The sequence below is a fragment of the Eucyclogobius newberryi genome, unplaced genomic scaffold (genome assembly GCF_026437365.1).
Source record: "Eucyclogobius newberryi isolate DKJ021-1_F unplaced genomic scaffold, fEucNew1.0.hap1 SCAF_17, whole genome shotgun sequence".
Lineage (NCBI taxonomy): Eukaryota > Metazoa > Chordata > Actinopteri > Gobiiformes > Gobiidae > Eucyclogobius > Eucyclogobius newberryi.
This window is the reverse complement of record NW_027315801.1, coordinates 772,579-796,588: the sequence shown is the minus strand read 5'-3', so window position 1 is coordinate 796,588 and position 24,010 is coordinate 772,579.

The following is a 24,010-nucleotide window of genomic DNA, read 5'->3' as shown; positions in this document are numbered from 1 at the left end:
CGTTTAGCTACCAAGCTCCTGTGTTATGGAATCAGCTCCCGACCCATGTTAAATATGCTGACACAGTCTCTTCATTTAAGTCCAGGCTTAAAACGTTCCTCTTCGAAATCGCTTATGGTCAGAGTAGTTAGGAACAGAAAGATAAACCCACAGCTTCAGCTACGCTGCCCTAGGAGTAACTATGCTGGGGGAAGTATGACAGCTTGAGCACTATCCTCTTCTTCTTCTGACTACTTATGCTATCAAACAATATTTATTTTTTGATTCCACTTGCAAACTGTTCACCGCCTTCTTTTTCTTTCTCTCACTCCTGAGGACCTGTGGACCCAGATGCCCCTCCCCTGGTGAAGTGGTCCCTGCCCTGTGTGGACGGTCCCTCATCTGCCTGAAGAGTGGCTCCAGCTCGCTTCCGACGGTCCCTCATCTGCCTGAAGAGTGGCTCCAGCTCGCCTCCGACGGTCCCTCTTCTGCCTGAAAAGTGGGTCCAGCTCGACTCAGACGGTCCCTCTTCTGCCTGAAGAGTGGCTCCAGCTCGACTCAGACGGTCCCTCTTCTGCCTGAAGAGTGGCTCCAGCTCCAGTCTCCTTGTGTCCGTCTGTGAGAGTCGGATCTCTCCTTCACTGGAACTCCTCCAGGTTTCTACGCTTTTTTCCCAAAGAGGTTTTTTTGTAGTTTTTCCTGGCCGAGAAGGAGAGTCTAAGGACAGAGGACCCTGGGACATCGTCCCTCGCCACCACAGACATTGTTGATTCATTTCTCCCTGTCGCCCCTCGAGGCAACTGCTGTTGTGATTTTGGGCGTTACAATAATAAATTGAATTTAATTGAAAATTAAACTAAATGTATAAATAATATTTATACATTTAGTTTAATTTCTCAATTAAATTCAATTCTCAAATATTATTTGCTACCGGATTGTGAAAGAATATCACATGAGATGAACAAGAACAAGAGATGAGTAAACACGGAAGACGCAAATCATGTAACACGACGGGACCAAAACAAACAAAGCTGAAGGCCCACGGTCCCATTAGAAAACAGCCCGCATCACAAGCTAACAAAGCTAACAAGGCTAACATGGCTCGCAAACCTGACTCGGAGAACCGCGGTCCCTCCCCGCTGGACAAACGGGTTCCTGCCGGCCCAGACGGAGATTCTTGCAATCAGAAGGAGGAGAGAATATAACTAATCACCAGATATGGCTTAAGGTGTCCGAAGTGTAGCGTGACATGGAGTCTCTTTTGTTAGCTGCCATGGGCCGGGGCGTATCTGCTGCAGTAGCCGCTCAGCTGAAAGCAGAAAGTAACCGGAGCATGCATGGGTGAAGTTGAGCAGCGTATTACAGACATTGTGTCATTATCTCGTCCTTAAGGTGAACTTGTTGCCTGGTTTAAATTAAACTAGTTTTGTGCTGTCTAAAAATCCTTGGTAGTTTTTCAGACAGTCCAGAGACATAAGGGATAGAGAAGAAATGTCTTCTTTGTTCTGTTTCCCCTTTGTCCTTTTTGTCCTGCTTTTTGGTTCTCTTACCTGTGTAAAGAGCTCAAGCAGGGAAAGCACAGGTTGAGAGGGCATTCCGGATGTGATTTGTTTACTCCTTACCCTTGCCCTCTGAGCTGGTCACTTCTTGGGCTCTGTGTTGTAAAGTTCTGATCACTCTAAGAGTCAAAGGTACTGATCCATGTGTGTAAGTTTTTTATACTTCTAATTCGAGCTTCGCGTCATTTCTGATAGTATAACAGTCAAGAAAGACCAAGCAGTTTTCCTTTGCGTCTTCTCTTATAAACATGATTTTCACCGGAATGATTTGCTCTGAGAAGACTTCCAGCTCTTGTTTCTTGATTGTCACTAATGTGTCATCTATGTCGCCTGAAAAAGGAGGCCAATGCTTTCTTCTGAAACTGCTCCATGTACAAATTGGCCACGATGGGAGGGACGGGAGAGACCATTGCAGAGCTGTGAATTTTTTTGTAGAAATGTCCCAGAATTGAAAGTATGTGGTGTTCAGACAACTGGCTTGTAGTTTGCAGATGTGTTCAAGTGTCAGAATGGTCCTTTCCTGTAGCTGGTGTCTTCCTACAGTCTGGTTCTAACCGCTGCCTCACAGCTCATGCCCGCTCACTTAATATATGTCAGATGGCTTTACATTTGCTATGTATTTTCTGGAAAGGCAATTGTTTTCAAAAGAGATTCTCATTATTGTCAGGGATAAACCACTGGAACATATTGTCAGTGCTCAGTCAAAGCTCAGTCAAATATGCTGTATTTGAATTTGGAAGGTTTAGCCATTCAAACCAGTTTGAGCTCAGTTTGACGTCCAAGTACATTACATTCATTATTCAAGCTGGCAAAGCATTTCACGTAGAAGTAGGAGATATATCAGGAAATGTATCTAATATCTAGTATCTAATATAAGTATATAGTGTCAGTGCTCTCCCCAGAATCTTTTAAAAGGGTGATAAATATGCCTCATGTGGGGTTCCATTTTCCTTCAAGGATGGTTTAATGTACCTTCATTATTTCCAAAGGTCCATGCACCCTAAAAAGTCATTGGAATACAGGCTACCCAAAACGTAATGGAATCATGGAAATGATAAATAAACACAAATACAATGTCATTTAAATGTATTACCAGTGAGCACTGTATCATAATACTATCATTCATACAATATTCACAATTTATGTATGTAATGAAAATTGTAACATGTTTAGCTAATGGGGGAAGGCAGTATTATAATGCTGAAATCATTTAGACACATCAACTCTTCTTGGCCTTTTCATCCATTGGACACAGGCCTCATGGTCAGGATCATCGGGGTTATTTGGACCTTCAGTTGCAGGAGCATCAGGTTCTCCCTAAAGTGGAGAACCCCCTCTCACAATGTGAAATTGAGAGGTGACCACATTGAGATGGTCTCAAGAGGACGCTCTAGTGAGAAACTAATGTTTCTTGTCAAAACAATATTACCAGCAGTAGACACAGGAATCAGGTGAAGAAAGTGGCTTTGGTGTAATTACTTTACAAAGTCCAAAAACGATTGTCTGGGTCTCACAGATACTTCAAAGGTGAAGAGAGGCACGTCCACAATAACTTTGAATGTAAACTGGACGTTTCAAGCAGCGGTCTGAACGCCCCTTACTATTTGAAGTAGTATTTTGATCATGGCGCTGCCTAAAATATGTGAGGAAGTTCGGTTTTAGGGATGGTTTACTTTCCCCCCATGTCAAATCGGATGGCGGGCCATTTTCATGTATCATGTTAGGAATATGACATCCCCTCCATCCCGATATGTACGTAGCAAGAGCCCTGAGTCTTAAAAACAAAAAGGTGAGCTGTAAAAAAGACAGAAACGTGTAGTGTAAAGGGTCTGAAATTATAAATGTGCAAATACTTGAACCTTAACCCAGACATTTACAGATACATCATTTAAAATAAATATTGCAATATCAATTTTTGTCACTAGTCTCATGTAGTTTGTCATGATCTAAAAGTCATAGGTCTGTGGAATGTTGCTTGTTCAGTTCTGTCTCAACATCCACCATCAGTGCCAGACTTTCAGGAGGACAATGTAGAGAAAAACATAGAGAGCAAGCCACTGAATTTGTTCTTCTTCTTGATGTTCCAGCTTTTGTTCTCTGATGCCAAGAAATGCTGAGCCAGGGCTGGACTGCCCTGACTGACCACGATGAAGTTACCCAGCAGGCACTGAACCCCTTGAAACTTCTGAAGGTGAAGAGTCGTTCATCATGAGGACTGTCGGATCAATATATAAAGTTATCATCACTGGAAGTACAGCGGTTTATCACAAGATCAAATCAAAGTTTGGTAAGATTTGATTTTAATTTGGTAACTGCTTTTTGTCACTTTTCATCTGAGACAGACTCAGACTCAGTTCTCTCTCGAATCAATTCAAGAGACTTTTTTGGAAGCAAGACCTCATACTGCCCCCTTTGGATCGCTTCAACAGGTATATAATATGATTCACTTAAGACACTTTTAAGATAAGATAAGAAAACCTTTTTTTCCCAAAATAGGGAAATTTCAATGTTGCAAGTCTGTAATAAAATAAGATAAATAACTTTAATGTTAATGTTAATGTGACTTCAAGTGTATTATAATATCATGTACAATAAGAGGCTATGGCTATGATTATTTACAGAATACATGACTTCAGTGAGGATTGCATCAGAGATTACTACAATTATATTACAGTATTGCACATGATTACAAGAGATGAATGACACTTAACTGTTAGCAGTGTTCAGTGTAGAGTCTGACAGCAGCAGAAGAAAAGACCTGTGAAACCTCTCGTTCACACAGTGAGGGTGGAACAGTCTGCTGCTCTCCAGAGCGTCCTGCAGGGGGCGACACTCAGGAGCAGGCCCCTCGCTTCAAAAGGACTGAGTCTCCTCAGGAGGAAGAACCGACTTTGGCCCTTTCTGTACGATGCATCTGTGCTGTGAGTCCAGTCCAGTTTGTGGTTCAAATGAATCCCCAGATGTTTGAGTTCACTGTCTCAATGTCTCTTCTCAGGACGTTCACTGGTGGTGGACTGTCCCAATCTGCTCCAAAGTGAACCAGTCGAAATGTGACTTTTGTTTTGACCCCAGGAGCTTTCTAGTCGGCTCATCTCTGCCTGGTGTTGTCATCGCAGAAATGTCTTGTGTTAATGGCATTAGTGTTTGTATTATTTGTGGTATTTTTATTTCTACATTATTTCTACTATTTACAACAAACCACCAAAACTCGTGAGGTTGATTAATGGCAAGTTTATTTCTAGAGCAGATTTGATACACAAGGCAATTCAAAGTGCTTCACACGACAGGAAATAAATACATTTAAATCACACAGACATGACAAAAATCACAAAACAGTTTAAGACCTAAAAAAGAAGAGTGCAAAGAAAATCCTTTCAGTCAAACACAGCTAAAACTGTTTAAACAAGAGACTCTGGCACCAGCAGGAGGCCAGTCCATGTTTAGTCCTGACTCTGGCACCAGCAGGAGGCCAGTCCATGTTTAGTCCTGACTCTGGCACCAGCAGGAGGCCGCTCCATGTTTACTCCTGACTCTGGCACCAGCAGGAGGCCGGTCCATGTTTAGTCCTGACTCTGGCACCAGCAGGAGGCCGCTCCATGTTTACTCCTGACTCTGGCACCAGCAGGAGGCCAGTCCATGTTTAGTCCTGACTCTGGCACCAGCAGGAGGCCGCTCCATGTTTACTCCTGACTCTGGCACCAGCAGGAGGCCGGTCCATGTTTAGTCCTGACTCTGGCACCAGCAGGAGGCCGCTCCATGTTTAGTCCTGACTCTGGCACCAGCAGGAGGCCGGTCCATGTTTAGTCCTGACTCTGGCACCAGCAGGAGGCCGGTCCATGTTTACTCCTGACTCTGGCACCAGCAGGAGGCCAGTCCATGTTTAGTCCTGACTCTGGCACCAGCAGGAGGCCAGTCCATGTTTAGTCCTGACTCTGGCACCAGCAGGAGGCCGCTCCATGTTTACTCCTGACTCTGGCACCAGCAGGAGGCCGGTCCATGTTTAGTCCTGACTCTGGCACCAGCAGGAGGCCGCTCCATGTTTAGTCCTGACTCTGGCACCAGCAGGAGGCCGGTCCATGTTTAGTCCTGACTCTGGCACCAGCAGGAGGCTGGTCTCTGAGGTTCAATAGTTTATTCTTGCCAAACTTAAACTACATAAAATAGTGAGCTCAAATAGAGTTTGAGCAGCAAAAGTCGACAGGTCTGTGATATATAACTAGATTAGCTGGAAAAACAAAACACATTTAGCTACTCATTATAAAAAAAATAATAATAATTAGAGGCGCAAGCGGCAATGGTGGCTCTCGCCACAAGCGTCCTCCATCGAAAGCTGACAACCTCGACGTGCCTTGCCGGGAGCCGAGCGCCCCGGGAGCCGAGGGCTGGGAGCCGAGCGCACCATCATTGATGTAGATTTTAAGTTTGCCAAGCAGATAATGCCGTTGGTAAATCTAGCTTTTATCACCTCTGGCTTTTATGTAGACTCAAATCGTTTTTTTATCTTTTATTGACCCGGAGCGGGCGATCCGTGGCCTTTCCTGTAGTGGGCCCCACACTTTGGAACGCTCTTGTGCGGCCCCACACTTTGGAACGCTCTTGTGCGGTCCCACACTTTGGAACGCTCTTCCTCCCACATAAAGACTGCACCTTCAGTTGATGCTTTTAAATCTTGTCTAAAAATGCACTTTTATTCACGAACATTTAACCCGGCATGAGTCTTTTATCATTTTGTATATTTTTATGTTGATTTTATTTGGTTTCTATTTTCTTGTGCTTGTTTTGTACTCTGTGCAGCACTTTGGAGACTTTGTGTTGGTAAAATGTGCTATGCAATTAAAGTTGGATTGGATAGATTCTCATAGTTTAATAATGTAAATGATCCAAAGGAGTTGTGTTATAAATCTATTTTACGTACATATTATATACAAGTTTGTAACAGATGTCACTGTCAGGCCATGTCAAAATAAAACTGCTCCTATATCTGTAAAACACAGCAGCCTTTATTTTGTAAAAAAGGAAATGTTTCATTACTGCCACCCACAGTAGTTGTGCGTCTTAGACTTTAGACTTTAGACTTTATTCTTTAGACTTTTTTATTTCAGGTGAAACTCTCATAAATAGCAGAGGATTTTTTGTCGGTCACTGTCAGGGTGTCATGCTAATGCTAGCGCTGCGCAGTGCATTGTGGGAGACCCCCTCCTTCCTTCCCGTTCCTAACCCTAATGCTAATGCTAATGCTAAGGTCAAGCAAATGATCTAATAAAAAGAGCACGCACCAAGGATAAAATATTCTATCCTTAAGCCCAAGAGGTTATAGTTCATCTCATCCAAATACTATGTCTAAATCAAAATATATGTGCATTTAAGTGAGTTTATTAATCAGAATTGGTTTCTTTGCATGTTTAAACATTAGGCCCATATATATATACAAATGATTACAATTTCAACCCAATCAGATAAAGCGTTATCGCTCCAGAATGATTTGAATGTGTTTGTGAGCATTTATTGCGCCCCTGCTGGCCAATAGTGAAAAATACATATCTGTAATGCACTTTTTTTCATTTTGTTATATGGGTATTAATTATTTACAATCAGGCCATAAAAACGCATCAGTGAGTGAAATTTGAGCTCAGTAGGTCAGTAGGTGCCACGCGGAGACCGTAAAGAGTTAAGAAAAAACTTGGCTGATTATTACATTTCCATGTGTCTGGATGCGGAGAGTGTTGTTTTGAGCTCAATCAGACTAAAACCCTGGGACTTTTGGTCCGTCATACAGCAATGCTGCCAAGTGTCTTTTAGTCGTCACAGGAGCTCTGTCACTGCTCCAAATTTCATGTGCCTCGGCCAAATTTGAAGCTTCTAATTTTTGCTCTAGGGGGCGTTGTAGAGTCTTGTGATCTTCAAATGATTGCATTTTTCGCAGAGCCAATCGCGTATCTACCCCAAGTGGGACTTTTTGTCGACGTTCAGAGGGTCAAAAACGCGATTACAAAACGAGAAAAAAAGGATAAGAAGAAGAATAAACCATAGCAATGGCTCTTGCCATTTTATGGCTCATGCAAATCATTTAAGTGTTCAAATGCGTATTTGGTAGGTCAGGTCAAGATCATTTGTTTTGCTTATACAATTTACACAATTTATTCCACATGTCAAACAACTTTGAAAGCTGTTCATGTGCAACTTGAAAGAAACGCTTATCCAACTCTGAATGAAAGCTTCATCTTTAAACTTTAAACGTTAAACTTTGCTATGTCTGTTTATCGACTTTCCGAGGTAGAACATTCCATTTGACCTTGAAGTCGGTGAGTCCCATATCCTGTAGTATTAAGGTGATCTACAAGAAGAGAACAACAATAAAAACATAAGGAATGGAAAACATTTGGAAAAAGGAAAGGAATAAAAAGAATGTACCTGTCTTATTATCTGTGTAGAATAGGTCGGATCAGAAAGGTCTACATCAGACTGAAGTTTAAGGCCAATGTGGTTTGTCTTGGTCTTTAAAGCTGGAATTGGCAAAAAGAGTTTTAGACCTAGAGGAAAGTTTTTAAAAAGTTCTTAATAAATGTGTTTATCCGTGTCACCTTTTGCACAGACAAATGGCTGCATCGCTGAACAAGGTTTATCGTTCCAGACTAGAGTGTCTTGTTCCTCAACACAGTGTTCCATTCCATAGAGATTATTTGGTTCTCCGGACCTCCAGTTTTTGAATTGGCTGTCGCTGCCATCGGACCACCTCCAGGGCTCTCTGTACAGGCCAGACCACGTCCACCGGTTCGGCACAAGAACAGAAGCCGCTCTAGTATTCTCGGCCTCATCTTGGATCATGGCCAGGTCCGTGTAGTGCGTTCTGCAGTAGCTCCGTGCGTCCTCCCAGCTCATGGAGGTGGGACTCAAGGTGAACTGTTTGGAACCCCCTGGCGAAGCTGTGAACACATGAATGGATCATGGTTTGAGCGGAGCAGAAAAATACCTGAACACTGCTGTCAACGCATGAACTGTGAAAGAGCAGAAGACGGAGAAGCACATTTCATCCGAGCGGCGATCAAAGTCATTCTGTTGTTGTTCAAATTGATCCCAAAACAAATTGATCTACAGTATATCGGGACGCTTACATTTAGATGTCACTTGGAGTTAAGTGTGTGCGTTTTAGGGCCGGAGAAACAAGCGATTAAGTTAAAGGACTTTCTCAAGACATTAATTACATGCTTTATTTTTGGAATCAGTAGGGCCCAACCAAAATTGATTTGTTATTCAAACCGATGACACTCTTTGTTTGCCGGGCACAGCCATTTACGGCCCTGTCGCCATCCCACTTATTCAGAGAATGTCCGACATGAATGGCAAAGAATATTTACATAGAAAGCAGAATACCATAATTATTCCTCGCAAAAAAAACGGGATTTATCCGATCAATCATAGAAAAGTTATGCAAATCATGAACTGAGGCAGATTAATCCCGGTGTCTGTTCAGATCATCTTTTTTTAGATTACACAGAGAGTATGTGGGTGTAATCCCTCATTCGTCCAGGCGTGTTCCATTGTAGAAAAAGCTTCAGTTGTTTCATCTGGACTGGTCAATAAAAGAATTTAGGTCGAGAACTCCGATATTTATACTATTCTGTGGTAAGTCCAGCCCATTGGGAGGAGCCTTCCTGAAGTGGAAAGAGTTGTTTGTTTCAACAGAAACTCCCCCTTGTATCTACAGAGCCTATTCAACCCTTTAATGGGCTTTTAGTCTCCCCTTTGTCTTTTTGAGACCCTGGCTCACCCTGAGGACCTGATTAGCATCTAAATGTCCTGGTCCTGGTCCTCTACCTCTCCAGGGGTTCAATATACCATTGTACACTACAGGAAGATTGAATCTTAGCCCTCCGTTTCTGTTTAAAGAAGGTCTTTCTTTTTTAACAAAAATAGCTTCCTTGACTCCTCTTTCAAACCATCTTTTCTCCTGCTTAAAACCTTCACATCACCGTCTTCAAACGAGTGATTAGAGGCTTCAAGATGGAGATGCACGGCACTCTGAGGTCCTGAACTAGTATTTCTTCTGTGCTGATAAAGCCTCTTGTGTAGAGGCTGTTTCGTCTCACCTATGTAACGTTCTTTACAACTTTCTTCACTGCATTGGATCGAATAAACTACATTGCTCTGTTTTTGAGTCGGCAACTTGTCCTTTGGGTGAACCAGTTTTTGTCTTAAAGTGTTTCCTGGTTTAAAATAAACAGGGACTTCGTGTTGTCTAAAAATTCTCTGCAGTTTTTCCGACAGGCCAGAGACATAAGGGATAGAGACACCCTTCCTTCTCTGTTCAGTTTCCCTTTTGTCCTGCTTCTTGGTTCTCTTCACTCTGTTGAGGGCCCAAGCGGGCCTCAACCTCAACCTAAAACCTTCTTTAAACAGGAATGGAGGGCTAAGATTCAATCTTCCTGTAGTCTACAATGGGATCCTGAACCCCTGGAGAGGTAGAGGACCAGGACCAGGACATTTAGATGCTAATCAGGTCCTCAGGGTGAGCCAGGGTCTCAAAAAGACAAAGGGGAGACTAAAAGCCCATTAAGGCAAGGCAAGGCAAGTTTATTTGTAGAGCACATTTCATACACAAGGCAATTCAAAGTGCTTCACAGCAGGAAAAATGCATTCAAATCACAAAGAAATTACAGAAACAGAAATACAATAAAATTAACTAAATTAAAAATTATCAATCCAACTGATTTTCTAAACTAATAAAATCACAAACAAAAGAGAAGAGTGCAAAGAAAAAATCCTTTCAGAAAAAATCCTTTCAGTCATATGCGCAGCTAAACAAAACAGTTTTTAGCTTAGATTTGAACATTGTCAGAGTAGAAGCCTGTCTCACATCTTCAGGAAGACTGTTCCAGATTTTAGCTGCATAAAACTGAAACGCAGATTCCCCATGTTTTGTCCTGACTCTGGGCACCAGCAAGAGGCCGGTCCCTGAGGTCCTCAGAGTCCGAGATGGTTCATATGGCACTAACATGTCTGAGATGTACTTTGGTGCTAGGCCATGGAGAGACTTGTACACAAGCAGACCTGCTTTAAAGTCTATTCTCTGAGCCACAGGGGGCAGTGCAGAGACCTGAGAACAGGACTAATGTGATCATCATTAAAGGGTTGAATAGGCTCGGTAGATACAAAGGGGGAGTTTCTGTTGAAACAAACAACTCTTTCCACTTCAGGAAGGCTCCTCCCAATGGGCGGGGCTTACCACAGAACAGTATTAATATCGGAGTTCTCGACCTAAATTCTGTTATTGACAATGACTCTTGGATGAAGTCGAAAGGTCTAATTTTTCTAACTGAGTCCAGATGAAACAATTGAAGCTTTTTCTACAATTGCACAGTGACACACCCCTCCAGAATATATGTGACACACCCCTCCAGAATATATGTGACACACCCCTCCAGAATATATGTGACACACCCCTCCAGAATATATGTGACACACCCCTCCAGAATATATGTGACACACCCCTCCAGAATATATGTGACACACCCCTCCAGAATATATGTGACACACCCCTCCAGAATATGTGACACACCCCTCCAGAATATATGTGACACACCCCTCCAGAATATATGTGACACACCCCTCCAGAATATGTGACACACCCCTCCAGAATATGTGACACACCCCTCCAGAATATATGTGACACACCCCTCCAGAATATGTGACACACCCCTCCAGAATATATGTGACACACCCCCCCCAGAATATGTGACACACCCCCCCAGAATAAATGTGACACACCCCTCCAGAATATGTGACACACCCCCCCAGAAAAAATGTGACACACCCCTCCAGAATATGTGACACACCCCTCCAGAATATGTGACACACCCCCCCAGAATATGTGACACACCCCCCCAGAATATGTGACACACCCCCCCAGAATATATGTGACACACCCCTCAAGAATATGTGACACACCCCTCCAGAATATGTGACACACCCCCCCCAGAATATGTGACACACCCCTCCAGAATATGTGACACACCCCTCCAGAATATGTGACACACCCCCCCAGAATATGTGACACACCCCTCCAGAATATATGTGACACACCCCTCAAGAATATGTGACACACCCCTCCAGAATATGTGACACACCCCCCCCAGAATATGTGACACACCCCTCCAGAATATGTGACACACCCCTCCAGGATATATGTGACACACCCCTCCAGAATATGTGACACACCCCTCCAGAATATGTGACACACCCCTCCAGAATATGTGACACACCCCCCCAGAATATGTGACACACCCCCCCAGAATAAATGTGACACACCCCTCCAGAATATGTGACACACCCCTCCAGGATATATGTGACACACCCCTCCAGAATATGTGTGACACACCCCTCCAGAATATGTGACACACCCCCCCAGAATATATGTGACACACCCCTCCAGAATATGTGTGACACACCCCTTCAGAATATGTGACACACCCCTCCAGGATGTATGATGTGACCTCTCACAAGAATATACGTGCCTTTCCACCTTTCCCACCAAATACCATCAAATCCATCCTGAATAAAGCCAAATATGAACCAACATTATAGTATAAATCCTCCTTATATTATACAGTAGCATCCCGGTGGGAGACGGATATTTGGGTCGCCTACAAGGTCGCAAGCAAGACAATACAAGGTAACTCCAACATGCATGACTCACTCAAAAGAGGCTCCTCCCACTCCGAGTAAAGATGACAGAAAACCATTAGAACATTGTAAATAAACTCTTCTGCTGTCATGAGGCTGCATTATCCACAGAAGCACCGTGTTTATGTAATCGGTTAACAGACTATTGAAAGTAAAAAGCTCTACTTCACCTTTAAAGTAAATTGATTGTCGACTAACAACAAAAAGTACACAATACAAGAGAGAACTGAATAGGTGTAGCTCCAAATTCTATTGACTTTCCTCTACAGACGTCAGAAACATCCACAGTAAAATGTCTTACCTTTGAAACAAACAAATGGAAGCACAGAACCACAGGAGCCGTCACCCCAAAGTCCATTACGTATTAATCCACAGAGGTTTGTCGCTGAATTGTAGTCTGGCTCGTTAGTCAACCACTTCTCGTACCCTCCGGGGCTGGTGGTCCCAGTGGAAGACCATCTCCAGGAGTTGGACTCATTACTCTTGAGACTCTTCCACGATGCGGGGTCATCAAACAGTCCGATCCAGGCCCCGGAGGAGAATGAACTGGGCCTTTGAAAACTGTTGATCTCGTCCATGTTTCTGAACGTGGCCAGGTCGGTGTAGTGCGTTCTGCAGTATTGCTGAGCGTTAGACCAGGTCATTGCTATGTCGATGGCGTGGTACTCGTAGATTACGGTGTGGAAGGACAACACTATCTTTAAATCTAAGAGCACATAGCAAAGAAAGTTACAAATGGATTACAAAGCTCAACACAAATTCAATTTCTCACCAGAAAGCAGGAATATGAGCATCAAGGTATCCATTAATTTCCCCTGTGAAAATAAATATTTGAGAAAATGATATTGTTCACAGTGTGTTGATCCGTCTGGCATCAGGGATTTATCTGTTATGGAATCCCAGTAAGCTCAGGCGTCTCAAGCACATTCAAAAATGTACATTTGACTAATCAAATGAGTTGAGACTCATATATGACCATAAACGGCTGGTGTAAGCACTGATACTGGAGAAAAGAAAAACTGAAAAGAAATTCAAGCCTAAAGAGCGAGGTGTAGTCGAGTGGGTCAGTGCAGCACATTTACATTTACACTTGTCAGCAGGTGACAAGTTTCCAACACCGACTTTACAATTAGTTTCAAAGTTATCCAGCCAATTGAAATAGTCTATATTCTAAAACTCCTCCCCCCATGCCCTCTCGGCCTAATGTATGTCAGGTGGCTTTATATTTACTATGTGTGGCAAGAGGAGCGTTTACGGCTATTAGATTCATAGTTTGGGTTAGAAGATGTATTAAAAAGACCAACAACGCCACCTGGGAAAGCCCCAGGTCTAAAATTGAACTATCAACTAAAGGACATGGTTCATTATTGACAGAGTCACTTTGTTCAGTTCAAATGTTATGTTATGTTTAAATGTGCTTTAGTTATACAAGTTCTGTTACTTTGTTATTTTAAGTTTGTCCAGTGAAAATGGATTCACAGTTCAGTAGAGGTCAGCTCACATTCAAATTGTGCTGTATTTGAATGTTGAAGGCAAAAGCCATTCAAAACAAGGCTGGGCAAGTACACAAATCAGACTTTTTGTGTGTTCTTGTGTGTTCCTGAAACATCATGGTGGACAAAGTACTGTTCCAGTTCAAAGTACGCATCAGACACAGAATGGTGAAATCCCAAGATGTTGTTCTCGACAAGCCTCCTCTTCCGAGTCTGACACTGTCCGTGTCCCAGAAGACTTTGCAGCGAAGCGAAAGCAAAGCTCCACGCACGGAGCAGTAATATTATTATAAAAAACTAACTTTTATTTCAATTAGGGGGCGAGAAATGACCCCCTTTGTTGTCAAATTGGTGGTCAATTTAATGGTAAATGGCCAAAAGAAAAAGTTATTATTTGTTAAAAATAATAACTAGCTTAAAATAGTACCACTTTAGTCTTGCTTTATGGACATGAAGGAGATCCAGTTGAGAGAGAGCGAGAGAGAGAGAAAGACAGAGAGAGAGAGATAGAGGCCATCACAAAGAAATGAATGACACAAATCTTACTATTTCAATTCAGTTTATTTTGTAACGCCAAAATCTCAACAATAGTTTCCTCGAGGAGCGACAGTGAAAAACAGATTAGACAATGTTCATAGGGCCTTGGCCCAGCATTCGTGTCCTTAGACAAATGTCCCAGGGTCCCGTGTCCTTAGACAAATGACCCAGGGTCCCGTGTCCTTAGACAAATGTCCCAGGGTCCCGTGTCCTTAGACAAATGTCCCAGGGTCCCGTGTCCTTAGACAAATGTCCCAGGGTCCCGTGTCCTTAGACAAATGTCCCAGGGTCCCGTGTCCTTAGACAAATGACCCAGGGTCCCGTGTCCTTAGACAAATGTCCCAGGGTCCCGTGTCCTTAGACAAATGACCCAGGGTCCCGTGTCCTTAGACAAATGACCCAGGGTCCCGTGTCCTTAGACAAATGACCCAGGGTCCCGTGTCCTTAGACAAATGACCCAGGGTCCCGTGTCCTTAGACAAATGTCCCAGGGTCCCGTGTCCTTAGACAAATGACCCAGGGTCCCGTGTCCTTAGACAAATGACCCAGGGTCCCGTGTCCTTAGACAAATGACCCAGGGTCCCGTGTCCTTAGACAAATGACCCAGGGTCCCGTGTCCTTAGACAAATGTCCCAGAGTCCTCTGTCCTTAGACAAATGACCCAGGGTCCCGTGTCCTTAGACAAATGACCCAGGGTCCCGTGTCCTTAGACAAATGACCCAGGGTCCCGTGTCCTTAGACAAATGACCCAGGGCCCCGTGTCCTTAGACAAATGACCCAGGGTCCCGTGTTCTTAGACAAATGACCCAGGGTCCCGTGTCCTTAGACAAATGTCCCAGAGTCCTCTGTCCTTAGACAAATGTCCCAGGGTCCCGTGTCCTTAGACAAATGACCCAGGGTCCCGTGTCCTTAGACAAATGACCCAGGGTCCCGTGTCCTTAGACAAATGACCCAGGGCCCCGTGTCCTTAGACAAATGACCCAGGGTCCCGTGTTCTTAGACAAATGACCCAGGGTCCCGTGTCCTTAGACAAATGTCCCAGGGTCCCGTGTTCTTAGACAAATGACCCAGGGTCCCGTGTCCTTAGACAAATGACCCAGGGTCCCGTGTCCTTAGACAAATGACCCAGGGTCCCGTGTCCTTAGACAAATGACCCAGGGTCCCGTGTCCTTAGACAAATGACCCAGGGTCCCGTGTCCTTAGACAAATGACCCAGGGTCCCGTGTCCTTAGACAAATGACCCAGGGTCCCGTGTCCTTAGACAAATGTCCCAGGGTCCCGTGTCCTTAGACAAATGACCCAGGGTCCCGTGTCCTTAGACAAATGACCCAGGGTCCCGTGTCCTTAGACAAATGACCCAGGGTCCCGTGTCCTTAGACAAATGACCCAGGGTCCCGTGTCCTTAGACAAATGACCCAGGGTCCCGTGTCCTTAGACAAATGACCCAGGGTCCCGTGTCCTTAGACAAATGACCCAGGGTCCCGTGTCCTTAGACAAATGTCCCAGAGTCCTCTGTCCTTAGACAAATGTCCCAGGGTCCCGTGTCCTTAGACAAATGACCCAGGGTCCCGTGTCCTTAGACAAATGACCCAGGGTCCCGTGTCCTTAGACAAATGACCCAGGGCCCCGTGTCCTTAGACAAATGACCCAGGGTCCCGTGTTCTTAGACAAATGACCCAGGGTCCCGTGTCCTTAGACAAATGTCCCAGGGTCCCGTGTTCTTAGACAAATGACCCAGGGTCCCGTGTCCTTAGACAAATGACCCAGGGTCCCGTGTCCTTAGACAAATGACCCAGGGTCCCGTGTCCTTAGACAAATGACCCAGGGTCCCGTGTCCTTAGACAAATGACCCAGGGTCCCGTGTCCTTAGACAAATGACCCAGGGTCCCGTGTCCTTAGACAAATGTCCCAGGGTCCCGTGTCCTTAGACAAATGACCCAGGGTCCCGTGTCCTTAGACAAATGACCCAGGGTCCCGTGTCCTTAGACAAATGACCCAGGGTCCCGTGTCCTTAGACAAATGACCCAGGGTCCCGTGTCCTTAGACAAATGACCCAGGGTCCCGTGTCCTTAGACAAATGACCCAGGGCCCCGTGTCCTTAGACAAATGACCCAGGGTCCCGTGTTCTTAGACAAATGACCCAGGGTCCCGTGTCCTTAGACAAATGTCCCAGGGTCCCGTGTTCTTAGACAAATGACCCAGGGTCCCGTGTCCTTAGACAAATGACCCAGGGTCCCGTGTCCTTAGACAAATGACCCAGGGTCCCGTGTCCTTAGACAAATGACCCAGGGTCCCGTGTCCTTAGACAAATGACCCAGGGTCCCGTGTCCTTAGACAAATGACCCAGGGTCCCGTGTCCTTAGACAAATGTCCCAGGGTCCCGTGTCCTTAGACAAATGACCCAGGGTCCCGTGTCCTTAGACAAATGACCCAGGGTCCCGTGTCCTTAGACAAATGACCCAGGGTCCCGTGTCCTTAGACAAATGACCCAGGGTCCCGTGTCCTTAGACAAATGACCCAGGGTCCCGTGTCCTTAGACAAATGTCCCAGGGTCCCGTGTCCTTAGACCCTCCTTCTTGGCCAGGAAAAACTATCAAACCTTCTTGGGAAAAAGTATAAACCTGGAGGAGTTCCACAGTGAAGGAGAGATCCGACTCCCTCAGACTGGATACTTGTATATTTATTTTTGCTCTCTGGTCATGTTGTTCTGTGTTTTCTGTTTATTTAATTAAAAAAAGAAAAGAAAGAAAGAAAGAAACAGTAATAGGCAGATTACCTTTCACAGGATTTAAGCCAATTGAAACCAGTCCCAGAACTTCCCGGAACCCAGTGGGAAAAGGTAGAACCCTCGAGGAGAACCACAGTGAAGAGAGAGATCCTACGCCCACGGACAGCCACACATCCACTGGTAAATAGAGACTGTAGAGCCAGAAACACTTCTTAACCATAATGTAATCACTCACTGCACTGTTCACTTTCAGCACTACATATGTAAATTCAACTGTAAATTATGTGTACATATTAAAACTATTTTTATTCTACAGCAGGATTAAATTGTTTATCTTTTTGATTTAATACAGGTTGATTTATCATTGTTCATTGTTTTATGTTGCACCAAATCAACAAAGCAAGCTCCTTTGTTTATGAATTTTGTTCATTGGCAATGACAATAAAGCTTTTCTGATTCTGATTCTGACTTGACAAGTCACTTGACAAGTGGAAAGAAAGCAAACCTGGAGGGATCAAGGAGGATGCAATTCAAATTCAACAGCTTATGTGCTTAAGGGGAAGGTACAATGTCTGAAAGTGGAAAAAAGGCAATTGCAATGGACCAAATCAAAGCACGACAGCAGGGTTAAGCTGCATTAACACCAACAGAAATGACAAAAGGATATTAACTTACAACTGACAATTGGGCCAGCTTTAGAGGAGAAAACCAAGGAACTTAAGCAGCTCAACAAAGGCTTGTGTCACATGGAGCATCAGATAGACATTTTGCATTAGAAACAAGACAAGCAACTTACTCTCACCAGGTGCAGGAGGAAAGTTATGCATTGCAGATGTTTGGAGTGTCCCAAGCAAATGTATCAGCTGCAACTGAAGCAGTGGTCAGTTGTCTTATTGGTGAAGATGTAGCTGGTGATCTACCCAAGATGCATTTGTAACAGAGCTGAAAGTAATGTCAAGGCAACAGATTAAAGATTCCCTAAGGGACAAATGTAACCTGACTGAAAAGGTACCGGTACCCCCAAGCCAAGACTAATACATCCCTGATAAAGGCAACTGATTATGTACAAGTTGTTTCAAATCCATAGAAAACACATAAACACCAGAGTCAGACACAGAAAACCGCTGGAATTTATTAGACCGTGTAACTGATACTATGACCAACACAGCTATGGATGACCTGCTTCACATGGAAAAGGGTACAAAACGGAATCAATTTAAATGCAGCATGATACCATTGCCAAAGAGGCTGATAAAGTCCTTCAGGAATATGAAGCTACATCATTTTGAAACCTACGGGCCACTTCCACATGTGCATCATGGTGAAAGCAACGCTCAAGCTTTAGTCAGATTAACAGCCAAACCTTTTCATTCCACACAATACTCATGCATGCTGCATCTCACACATGTTCTGAAAATGAAAGGAGTGTATACTATCGTTTTGTGCGGAATAGGTTCCATATTTACACGCTCAGTTGCGGTTTGCTTTCTCACTATGGGTTTCACGTAACAGAATTCTTCAGAAATACTCGTAAACCACAGAAAACTGTACGTCATGCAATTGCAAATGGACTCTGGATTTCTGTGCTGCAGGATTCATTGCGAGCAGGGGGCCTCTTTGCGTGTGCTTGGTGCTGCAACTGGATTCATGGACATGAATAATCTTTACCAGAAAGCTCTTTACACGTTAAAGCAATGGTCAAGTGATGCCAGGCCACTTTTGTCGTCAGAGCAACCACCCTCTGCTTTTGATGCTGTACCAGTGCTAGTGAGTTTAGTCCTGCCATCAGAAACAGAGGATACCACAGTCCATCTGCTTCAAGAGCTCTGCAAATCCTGTGTCCGGGTAATGGAGAGGCAATTGGCAGATCAGCTTCCAGAAGATGTGTTTTGGGACCCATCTAATACTGGCTGTCCAAGCTTTACGAGCTAGAAATGATAAAACCTCCCATGTTGAGAGTGGTGATGGTCCAAAAAACCCTAAAAAACAGTGTTATGGTTTGCTGAGTTGAGAGAGGATGTGTATCAAGCAAGCACGTGAGGTTCAGGGGGGAAGAAAAGGAGAACCAGGAGGCAATTACAAAAAGTATTGAAGAAAGATTGAGGGAAAGCAGAAAGCTACTCCGTGCAGAAGCTGATAAGGGCGGGGACAAATATGAGGATTGGCTTGAAACCGTGTATGGTCATGGAGGTTTGTGGATTAGTGATGAGTATTTGGCAATTCATGTGTGGAAAACCTTAAAAAGCACATGTTGGATTTATTAAAGATGACATTCCCAGTGATGTATCTGATCTCTATGATCTGGCATGTGATCCAAAGACCTTAGTTGGCCTTACTTTCTCCCACTTATTGGAGAAGGATAGCAGTTCTAGTTGGTGGAAAGGAGAGGTTAGGAACATCATGCTCAACAAATACAAGCAGTATGAATGTGAGATCAGCTGTGAACAGGGTTCATTGTGATTCATGTCAGTTCCAGAATGCTTGAAGATTTTATCAGACGTGACCTTGATCTCCATTAATTTGTTAACCCAAGTATTAAACTTTGTGCATTTTTCCAGTGTGTGTTTTGTGCTGTCAGTTGTGCTTTTTTACTTACATATTTTATCACTTCAATGATTCATTTGTTCAATATACTCATACTCAATATACAATATACTATGATATACATGAACTCTGTTTACTTATTTTATATTGATGCACAAAATCAGACACTTTTCTGATGAAGCTACATGGAGGCTAAAAGTCTACAATTTTCTCAACATAAAGTGCCTAAACCCCTGCGAGTGTTGAGTACAAAATGGAGGCGCTGGACTTGTACCGGGACACTCTGGACACACTGTTTGCTTCTACAGTAACAGCTAACGATGCTCCGGGCAACAGCAGGACATTCGTGAGTGTTCACTGTTACTATGATCGACAGATACATCCGCACCGACACAAACCTCTGAAGCAGCGGAGGAAGGCGGCCGCTTCAGCAGCAGGAGCATCATACAGGCCTTACCACCAGTGTGCTCATGGGCCCCACGATGAAGAGCCATGGATTTAATAAAGACATACTATGAAATGTGTTATCACCTTGGTATTTCTACAGGCACATGACTCCATGTGTCTGAAATGACAACACATTATGGCTCTGATTCAGAACAACTATAGGAAAAAGGAGCAGGTGTGTTAACCATCAAACCAGACTGTGTCATCTACCCATAAATACTACTGTGATTACGTGATTAGTTAGTTCAAACTTTGAATTAGAAACAATAAAAATATACTGCAACCTGTTTTTTGTTTTTTTATGTATTATATTTTTTAGACATTTAAAGCGATGTAAACAACATTTTCCTTCCATGATTTGCTTGTTTGTGGTTCAGAACATCTACTGGTAGTTTGAATTATATTGGAAAACTAGGAGGGTCTCTAAGAAACATCGCAGAACTTCTTCAGAAGAAAGATCTGATCATATTTGTATTAATACCATTTCAATTGCATGCTAAAATACTCAAAGTGCGACTGTTTCCACGCCCTCGTTTTCACATTTTCACTGTGATGATCTTTATCAAATTAACTTTCATGTTTTTGGAACCAGCTGTTTGTCAAGATGGGGCGAGTCAGTGAATCCAAGTGCGAGCAGCAATGACAACACCTTCAGAGCCAGACATGTTGAAGTTCCTCAGCCGCCTGGCACCAGAGACCACTGACGTTCTCTGGACGATGAAATGAGATACTTTACTGTCAATAAACTCGAGAACGTCGTGACTCTGGCCAAGCTCAGGCTCAAACTGAGAAGGCCGAACGGAGGAGTTTATTGTGCCGCTGTGCATGGAGACCAATATTATAATAAAATACAATCTGCACATGTACAGACAGTTATATAGGTCTAAGTTATACTGTCAAAAGAGGATGTGAGATGTGAAAAAAGTTGACCCAAGTAAAGAGGACTGTTACTTCAAGTGGATATTACTCACCAATACTTCTCACTAACAGAAGAAGTTAGAGAAGTGATATAAAAAAGAAAGAGTAAAAAGTTTTTAAATAAAAATTAGACGGATTAAAGATTAGTTTTAGTTTATTAAATCACACAAACAAACCATTCCAACAAATTATTGAACAAGAAACACATCAGAAGAACTGTTACCATTGATTAACTTATTGTGGAAAGTGAAGCAAAACTGGACTCAAGTATAGACTTTACACACTACTAGGCCTATAGAAATGTAGTACAATTTCTTCAAGAGTAAATGTTACACAAAAGACTACACAAAGAGATATTTCCATGAATAACATAACATTCTTTGATTGTTGACCAGGTTCAGATCTCTGTCATTACTTGGCCTATCCACGTGAAGGTGACGACAAAGTTCAACTATTTTTTGCAAATTAGCTTCATGAAGTGGTGAGCGGTGTAATTTCTTCAAACTATCATGTGGACATTGTCTTGTACTAATTTACATTCTATGTATCAGCAAAAATAAGTGATAATTTGAATCACATTCATCAACAAAATCTAGATGTGATTCATACTTCATCATTTTTTTAAACTAAATGTGTGGTATTGTGTTCCAAAAGTGCTGTCCACATTCTAAGTCTGTGCATGGTGCTGACATTAAGCTGTTGAATGAGGCCAAATTATTGGGTGTTACAACTGACTATTTTAACATGGACGTCTCATATTAAAATCATAGTCACAAAAATTAGTACAGTCATTGAAAATATAAATATATATGCATCTTTTTTCCCTTTTCTACTATTGGAGGTTGAATAGAGGCTTTTTCGGCGATTTGAGAAATCAGCAATTTTTTAAAATGCGCACACTCATTCCCCACCCTCCTGTTCTTTCCGAGAGGCCGCCTACCATCAAACCTCGTGCATGAGCACGCTATAGCTCCACTGCTACACGTTAGTTTGTTTATTAGCGAGCCCTGATGGCATCGCATCTCTTGTCTTCACAGATTTTTATCTCTTCTGAGCTCGAACACAGTCTTTCTCTGTCGTCCCTCCCTTTTGTACTTGGCAGTCCGAAGCGTGGAGCTACACTGAAGGAACTCGCTGCTAGCTTTGCTAAACACACACCGGCATATCAACCACGCATGCGCAGCCAGAGAAACGTGCTGATATCCTGGAACGAGCAAGAACGAGCCTGCAGGTGGGCAGTAGCACGCAGGGAATGATTGACATGTGGGAGAACTACTCAGCTGTCCACGCCACGAGGAAATGAGACGCAGATTGGTCAGTAAAATCCTCTATTCAAACTTAAAGGTGCCATAACATGCTTTTTTCACGTTTCGTAGTCTATCCTAAGTGTATATGGTGATGCCTGGGGTTATGACGCGGTCTTGCCCCACCGCCCGTCAGTTTGGAGATTCGCGGAAAGGAGTCTGTAATATAACTAAAAATTGCGGGAATCAATCAAAAAAACACTCTGGGTACATATATGAAGCACAAATAGCAATGTAAGAAGGTTAAAAGCTCTGAAAAGTCGATTTTGCATGTTATGGGTCCTTTAATCTGGTCATTCAGTTATACTTATACATCAGTTAATTCTGCGCTCCCCAGGTGGAGGAGTTCAAGTATCTCGGGGTCTTGTTCACGAGTGAGGGAAGGATGGAGCGTGAGATCGACAGTTGGATCGGTGCAGCGGCTGCAGTGATGCAGTCGCTGCATCGACCGTTGTGGTGAAGAGGGAGCTGAGCCGAAAGGCAAAGCTCTCAATTTACCGGTCGGTCTACGTTCTGACCTCACCTATGGTCATGAGCTTTGGGTAGTGACCGAAAGAACAAGATCGTGGATGCAAGCGGTCGAAATGAGTTTCCTTCGCCGTGTGGCTGGGCGCTCCCTTAGAGATAGGGTGAGGAGCTCGGCCACACGGGGGGAGCTCAGAGTAGAGTCGCTGCTCCTCGTCGAGAGGAGCCAGCTGAGGCATCTGCTCCGGATGCCTCCTGGGCGCTTCCCTAGGGAGATGTTTCAAGCATGTCCCACCAAGAAGAGGCGCCGTAGAAGACCCAGGGACTATGTCTCTCGGCTGGCCTGGGAATGCCTCGGGATCCCCCGGAGGAGTTGGAGGAAGTGTCTGGGGAGAGGAAGTCTGGGAGTCCCTGCTTAGACTGCTGCCCCCGCGACTCGGCCCCGGTTAATCGGGAGAAGATGGATATATGTATGGATGGATCAATCCATTCTGGTCAAGAGCATCCAAGAAGTTCTTTCAAAACTACAAACTATTCTAGAACATGCTCGAGAGGCTTTCGTAATTTACTGTTGAGGACAGATTAGCACAGAAAGTGGCAGCCGGATCAGTTTGATTAAGGCTCAACGTCTGTTTCTAAAAGGACAAGATCAACTACAGTGTGTGAGATCTCCCGGATGCACCCCTGATGTACGTTGATTGATGCTTTACTTTTTCTTAAGTTTCTTGGGTGGTACTTTCCACTTGAGGTTAAAATCAGTTAGTCCCATGCTCAGAAGGTATTCATGGATCTGAAAAGCATGAACGAGGTGAGAACATTTTTCTTGAGAGAATAAATAGATGTTTGTCTCTGGTAGTAACTGGTTTAATGTGGAGCTGGAGGAGTCGGAAAGGTCAAGAGCAGACTGGAGTTTTAGCTTAAATACATGTATGTGTTTCCTTGGCGTAGCTGCCACAAAGAAACAAAAACTGTAATTTTGTAATTTAACATGCAAAGTATTGATCCCCACCTTTTTCACAGTGGAATGGAAACAGGACAGGTCATTTTATGTCGTCCCATTTCTGGTAATTGTTTACTGCAACACAGTGTTGGTTGAATTTGTAGTTATTTGGTTGGCCCCTCCTCCAGTTTGTAAATGTGCTGGTGCTGCCGTCGGACCACCTCCAGGGCTCTCTGTACAGGCCGATCCATGTGTTGACTCCTGGATTGAGAGAAGCCACTGCCACTGTGTTCTCAGTCTCATCTTCGATCATGGCCAGGTCTGTGTAGTGCTGTCTGCAGTAGCTCCGAGCGTTCTCCCAGGTCATTAAAGTAGTGACAAGGGTGTAATTTTTTTACCCCGGCTGAAGTGAACCTG